Below are 7,997 nucleotides of genomic sequence, written 5' to 3'. Positions count from 1 at the left end.
CAATTTTAGATTTCCCACTCCCCAGCTTTATATAATGGAAAATTATGTGTTTGCTTTCTAATATGAACCAAGAAAAGGACAAATTTGAGCAGAAGAATGATGTGTTGTATATCCCAGACATGCTTGACCAATAAATAAAAATAAAAGCAGGGTAAAAAATTAAATTTCTAAACTTATTCATGATACAGAAGCGAGATAAGCCAATAAAGCTTACTGACCACTGTGTATGAGGCTTTCTTTCTTTCTCTCTTTCTTTCTTTCCTCTTTTCTTTTTCTTAACTTTCAGTTTGTGTAGTATTTTGTTAAATATTTAAAGTATAAACTAAAGCTAAAATATTTTTGATGTGCCTTTCTTAAGGAAGGATTTTTGAAAATCATTAATAGCTCTCAGTGTGGTTAATATGGCATATGTGATCAGAATAAGCAGATATCAGTGAACTTTTAGCTCATGATTAAGAGTTTTAACTTCTGTCCTTGAGTCTCACAATAATATCTCATTTCTTTTCATCCTCCTAAATTATGCTCCTTGAGCTCTTTTCTGTAAACACCAATCACTTGAAATTGAATATCCAGAAGATTAGCCATTTCAAGAGTCATATATCCTACCTTACTAAAATATGCTAATATATAAAATTCTAAGGGATGTAGTTCTTCTAATCTTTTGCTTTTCTCCATTCAATGCAAATGTCACCACTAAATACAGAAATATTATTGCAGGCATATTTTTTATATATAGCAAACATTAAAATCTGTGATTTAGTTGAATTTTTCTTAGACTCCAAGATTACTTCTAAAAATTATATAAGACTAACTCACATTCATGACAGATTTATTAAGGAGAAGTGATATATTAAAACCTTGGAAGTTATATTTTACATTAAAGGTAAATTAAAACCATAAATTAAATGTGTGCACAGATGAGCCCAGTCTTAGCAAACAGTAATCAGGTACTGTTTAATTTTCCTGTACTGGATAGATTCATCAGGACACACGGAGTCTCTCTAGTAATTTTCCACATCCCCCTTATGTCTGACATTTGCTTCATCAGAATCGAGTCTCCTTATAATCATAAGGCAAAACACATTCTTATATTAAGGAGAAAGGATGGCATTGCCATCGCAATATTTTAATCTGGAAAACATATATCTGCTGTTCTCTGTAACGACATATTTGAAAAGTCAAATAACCTTTAGAAAGAGGCTTACTATAACAAAGTCAGTGTATTCCTTAAGTACTTAGAAGAGAATAGAGTTTTGTGTGTAAATGTGTACTTAAATTTAAAATGTACAGAATTTTTTCAAATTTTAGTCTACATTCATTCAATTTGTTTTGTCGATACAAGTGATACCTTGAGCATTACTGAGCCAACAGGACATCAAAATAAAAAGTTGTCCAAAGTTAAAGGCACAGTACATTAACAAACAGATAATCCGGTTACAAAATTATAAATGCAGCTTGGGATAGGGGTAGGCGAGAGGGAAGTTAATCTAAATTACCACAATGGAAGTTTTCAAACTATCTCTGAAGAGGGCTTCTGATCACTCTTCTCATCTCTTCTTGTGAGGTTCAGCTCCCTTAAAAAAAAAGTGAGTGGAATATTACAGTGGGTAATTTGTTGTGAGCACAGCCAATGTGATGTACATTTCTTCATTATCATTACAAGCCAATATTGACAAGTTTTTTCATATTTGAAATGTCTAGTCCTCTTTTTTTAATATTTCATTTATTTATTTGAGAGAGAGAATGAGATAGAGAGAGTACATGAGAAGGGGGAGGGTCAGAGGGAGAAGCAGACTCCCTGCTCAGCAGGGAGCCCGATGTGCAACTCCATCCCGGGACTCCAGGATCATGACCTGAGCCGAAGACAGTCGCTTAACCAACTGAGCCACCCAGGCACCCTGAAATGTCTAGTCCTCTTGATGCTATTGCTATAGCCACTAGAACTGGGCTTTTTTTTTTTCCTGAAAGGAACAGATGAAGGTTCTTCTCTGTCTAAGATTGTTTTCCATGGATACTGGTACAAGCATCTCCTTCCTGGTATAAGAAATCCTCCAGAGAATCTTCACCCTTTTTGTTCGCCACAAACACTCAAGTCAATGAATCCTTGCCCGTTGAAAGTCAAGCAGAAATTATCATTTGTCTGACTCCTTCTGTGTCATATTCTCAGAGGTAGAACCAATCTTCCCACAACCAAAAGGATATATTCATTCAAGGATTCATGAGCAAACATCTTTATTTCTCTAGGGAAAGTAGCACTGAACATCATGGTGTGGTGAACTTCCTTTGGCGACATGCTATTTTGTTCAAGTATTCCATATATCTGAGCTTCAAACTTCATATCCAACATTCTATCAGGTTTATTCAACACCAAGTATTTGCAAAAGTCTAATCCAATATTTCCTCTTTCCATCATACCTACTAGGCCTCCAAAGTGGCTACTAACAAGTAGTATCCATGTTCTGAGTCTCAAATCTGCTGACCAATATCGGCACCACCATAAATAATCCAAAGATGAACTCTAGATTGGTATGAAAATTTTCTGGCTTTCTCATAGATTAGTACTGTCAATTCTCTTGTTGGTGCTAATACCAAGGAAACTGGATATTGTTTGCAGCTCCCAAACCTTCCCTTTTCTTTTATGGCTCTCAAAGTCTCTCTTGGACCATCAGAATAAATCTGACTCAAGATGGGCACGAGAAATGCTGTAGTTTTTACAGACCCTGTTTGGGTAAAAGCCTTCAAATGTCTTTTCCTTCTACATTGGAGTCAGGTGAGTATAACAAGTAAGCTCAATGTCTCCCAAGATAATTTCTCCCATCTCAACATCACTGAAACTTTCAATATGTGGGAGACATTTGTTGCCTGTTGCCTCAGTTGGAATGTCATATTTCTCCAATTAAATCTAGTCTTATCTCCAAAAAGAGTTTCTGTTCCAAGCATTCACTTGGTGGAAGTGGTTTTGACCAGTCATCTTCATCTGATTTGTCACACCAGCAACTCTCTCTACCATGTTCAAATTTGTCAGAGCCACTTTTGTAGTCATGGCTGCCAATGCTATCAGTCTTTTTGTCCAGGATCATCAAACCTCTCCTTTTATCCACTTCCACAATCACTGAGAAACTAGACTTTCCTCTTGAATCACTATGAACCTCAAAACTGTTGTATGTATCTTTTATTGGAACTCACTATGAACTGTCTTTGTCATAGAGTCTTGTAGTAACTTCTCTGTTTCTTAAGGGAGGAGGAATATAGCATCCTTTGCAGGCTGTACTTCCTCCATGCTGATTATCGGTAGAATTCAGATGTGCATTAGCAAACTGCTGGTTCAGTTTGAGCTCATTTTCCACCACCACAGGATCCATCCCTTGAGTACAGAGAACTCAGAATCTTCCTCCACAGCTCTAAAGTGTGTAGAATGTTGTTCCAATAAATGAGGTCTCCAGATACATATAACCATGTTTGAAAGAAGTATCTTTGAACAACTTATGATTCAAAAAAAAAATTTTAGGACATTATTGTCCAACGATTTTAAAGCATGGCTAAGCAAATTATTTGATATAGGTATGTTTTAATGTTTTATATAGTTTCTAAATGAATTTTAAATTATTTAATTTAAAAGTCATCTCTTTAGATTTGTTTAATCAATAAATCTCCAATCATGCTATTATTTTAGATTAAATGATATTGTATATATTTTGTCGAAAAGACTGAGATTTTCCTATTTTTTGTTTGTTTATTCTATTCTCAGTTTTCTCTGTAATAAGGAGTTAACTTAAAATTAAGTTTTTGGCTACTAAGCAAAGAACTATGAATTCATTTAATGATTTGCAAATAGCACAATATAGTAGTGCAAAATCAAAACTATAATTTTGGAGATTGCTCTGAATTCCAATTGTGACCATAAATGGGTTTGTATCAAATATTATGTGCAGTTAGAATCAATATAACTATATGGATTTGTGAATATATTGTTCAAACAAACATAATGGCTCGTATTTCTTGACATACTCAAGGTTAAGTGTTGACAAGTGCTGTGCAAACTCTTCATTCTCCTCCTTTAAATATTGCATGTAAGGGGTGCCTGGGTGGCTCAGTTGGGTAAGCTGCTGCCTTCGGCTCAGGTCATGATCCCGGGGTCTTGGCATCGAGCCCCGCATCGGGCTCCCTGCCCAGTAGAGAGCTTGCTTCTCCCTTTCCCTCTGCCTGCCGCTCTGCCTGCTTGTGCTCTCTATCTGTCTGTCAAATAAATAAATAAATAATATCTTTAAAAAAATAAATATTGCATGTAAGATGCAACATGTGTAAGTGCCACAGGTTAATAGATTTCCATAATCCTGTTCTATATATAGAATTCTTCAGGTCCCAAGATACAATGCAACTAATCCAGTGTACAATACAAAATAAATTATTTTATTAATGATGTTTTCTGGATTATGCACAGATGAAGTAAAGCAATATTTTTTGTACTTTTTATTTCTTTGCAATCGATAAGGGATAATACAATCTAAGCCTTCAAAATGATATGATTTTCAAGCTGTAAAAGACCTACAAAAATACACATCTAGTCCATTACTTTACAGATGAAGAAATTGAGGTGAATTGCCTATGTTAAGCTTGCTATCTATGACAGATTTGAGAGAATGTCAAGACACCTAATTTAGGAATACAGGATACAACCCTTCCTTTAAACTAATACAAATGCATATAAAGGGATGTTTCACATAGATATTATCATTCCTTTAATGCAACCTTCTCTGCTTCACAATTCTGACCTAGCTGAGAAAATAACTATCATATTTCTTCTTTTTGTACTGAGTATACAGTTGTTTCAAACCCCACCTATTGTAAAATTTTCTACCTCTACCAAAACCCCCTGAATAACAGAAAATGAATTTCTTCTCTTTCTCAGATATTCAGAAATTTTCCAGAAATAATCACAGCAAAAGGCTTAAGGAGAGGACAAGCCAAATGCTTAAAAATTTGCATTTGGTGAGCATTTGAGCATCCTTGGTAAAGAATCTTTAAGTACAGAAGGATCTATGCTTTTTCAGCATATAGATGACTTCTGAGGAAGAAGCATGAGAGAAGTTCATGAAGCTCCTTCTTTCCCTCCCTCTTTCTCTCCCTTCCTTCTGCTTTCTTTCTCTCCTTTTTCTTTTCGCCTTGTTTTAAAATAATAATCCAGAGGTGCCTGGGTGGCTCAGTTGGTTACAAGTCCTCTTGATTTTGGCTCAGGTCATGATCTCAGGGTTGGGAGATCGAGAGCCCCTAGTGGGGCTCCCTGCTCAGGGTGGAGTCTGCTTAAAGTTCTCTCTCTCCCCCTGCCTCTGTCCCTCCTCTGTGCTCTCTCCTGAAAAATAAATAAATAAAATATTAAAAAAAAAATCCAGGGTGCCTGGAAGGCTCAGTCGGTAGTCTATTAAATGTTGCCTTCAGCTCAGGTCATGATCCCAGGGTCCTGGGATGGCGTCCCACATCAGGCTCCTTCCTCAGCGGGGAGTCTGCCTCTCCCTCTGCCCCTCCCCTCTGCTCATGCTCTCTCTCATGCACTCTCTCTTTCCCTCAAAATAAATAAATAAAATCTTAAAAGAAATAATCCAAAGTGAATATGGTGGTACATACTAGAGAGTCTATTTTTTTTCTATTTTTATATATGCTTCAATATAGCATGATTAAAAATAAATAATCAGAATATTTACTTTAGAACAATGTTCCCTAATTGGTAACTACTGAAATTGGCAGATAAACAAATTATATTTATATAATTTTAGAAGAGAAGTTCAAATGATATAACCTTCAATATATACTTTAACTTAAGTTTACATTCTGAGCCCTACACTCCCAAGTGAAATATCAAAACATTTTTCCTTAGGGTTATTTAAATGGATAACAAACATTTCCAAACTGTGTAGTGTGGGATTTAATTAGAGAGATTAGTGGCCCCTTGGTCCTTTGAACTGAGTAGTTTGTTTCCCTGAAATTCAGAAAGATGAAAAATTAGGTCCTCTGGCTTTTATTCCTCAAATTATAAATATCCCCCAAACAAGCATCCTAGCTGAAAAGGAAAAAAAGAAAAAAGAAAAAACAGAGATGATAAAAGTCTACATATTCTTCAAATATTGCATTTCTAATCCAGTGGATAATTAGGCAACTGGTCCCTTATTATCACTGAGTGGGAGGTGGTCAGTGAGGAAGGCTTCTAAGAATCTGCATATTGTCAAACTACTAATACTATTTCCTTCACAGTTCCCTGAATGAAAGCTATGTCACTAGGTACATATATATTTTTTCTAATTATGACTTCTTAATCCTTTTAATCATTTCCCTTCTACTCAGAAATAAAAGGAAACTATCTGATGTCCTAGATAACGGCTATACAAAGAGTTATTTAGATTTTTATTATTAACATACAGTATATAAATCTGTGCTGAAGAAAAAACTCTGCAACAGTAATTAGGTTACTTCGGAGTTTTAGGAGTAATCAGTAATTCGGAGTTTCAAACAGTCATATCCATCAATCAGCTCCATCTCTGAGCTATTGTATTCACTTAGTTTCATTAAATTTAGTCGTGAAAAACAATAAAGTAATACAAGGTTTTACCTTTTCTCTTCATTTCTATATACTATTAAAATAATTTACTGACGTTTATACAAGTCATCTACTGTTTTAGTCCATTTGGGCTGCAATAACAAAATACCACAGACTGGGCAGTTTATACACAATAGATATTTATTTCTCACAGTTCTGCTGGAATCTAGAATTCTGAGAGTAGAGTGCTAGCATGGTCAAATAAGACAATTCTCCTTGTGTCCTCACATGGCAGAGGGGCTAGGGATCTCTTTGAAACCTCTTTTATATAGCACCAATCCCATTCACCAGGTTCCAACTCCATGACTTGAGCAGTTCTGAAAGGTCCCACCTCTCAATGCCATCACCTCTTGGGGTTAGGATTCCAAGATATGAATTTTAAGGGGACAAAAACATTCAGACAATAGCATATGCCTCTACTCAAAAAAGCTAAGGTTTTGGTATTTGAATTATCATTTGCCTTTTAGGTTGCTTATAGGAAGTTTACTTTACTTCTTTGATTTATTTCTCAGTATCTTTAGTATTCTACAATAATTGTTTTTTTTTGTTTTTTTGTTTTTCTGGCAAGGTTGTTATGAGATCAATTAGATTATTTAAATACCACAATTTTAGCCATAATCAGGAACTCATCAATAGCAAAATTAGACTTTGCCTCTTTTTAATGACTTGTACTTCCCTTTTTAGCTTCAAAATTAAAGCAGTTAATATTAAATGACTTTTTAATTGTCCATTGGTAAATTCTAAGTTACAAGACAGAAATTTTGTCGTCCTATTTGTGTTGAATCCTCCTCATAGTAGATTCCTGGCACATAGTAAAATTTTAATAAACATTTACTAAATAAATAATTCTGGGGTTTTCAGTTCTGCATGTAAGGAGCTTGGAAGATACCACTCCATCTTAATAACAACAAGTGAAAAGCTAAACAGACTGAAAAATCAGTCACTTTTCTAGAATCCTTAAGAAAGGTGAAGACACAAAGAAAACCACTGTCCCTAAGAAAACCCAACCAACAGAGAATAACAACTTAGCAGAACAGGGACTCATGAAGAGAAATTGCTGCAGGAACCAGTGCCAGGGTAGGGAACCCTGAGCTGTTGTCACCAAATTGCTGGAGGCTCAGTGTGGACAACTCAGAGTTAAAAACTCTGTGGGGAACCCAGTCATAAGGGGACCCTCACAGTATGAGATTTATCTCCAAGAGCTCAACTAGTTTCCCACAGTAAACATCAGGAAAAAAAAAAAAAAATCCCCTGCTGATTCAGGCAGGGGGTAAGGAAAAAGGAACCATTTTACAATATAATAGACATGGCCTGCCCTGAGGAAAAACTATTTAAGCAGAGCTTAACTTGATGGGGTATTATCAGAGCCTAACTTGACCTGGGAGAAACTGACCTGGTAGAAAGGCAA

The 7,997-nt window shown here is 35.6% G+C and overlaps 1 pseudogene; it reads right to left on the bottom strand.

Annotated features, from left to right (window-relative positions):
• Positions 1-1,656: 1,656 nt before the first annotated feature.
• LOC112826363 (ATP-dependent RNA helicase DDX3X-like) lies at positions 1,657-3,362 on the bottom strand (annotated as a pseudogene).
• Positions 3,363-7,997: the final 4,635 nt, after the last annotated feature.

The sequence above is a fragment of the Callorhinus ursinus genome, unplaced genomic scaffold (assembly GCF_003265705.2).
Source record: "Callorhinus ursinus isolate GAN/ISIS: 27379988/994484 unplaced genomic scaffold, GSC_fseal_2.0 scaffold7, whole genome shotgun sequence".
NCBI lineage: Eukaryota > Metazoa > Chordata > Mammalia > Carnivora > Otariidae > Callorhinus > Callorhinus ursinus.
This window is presented reverse-complemented; position numbering and strand designations above follow the sequence as displayed.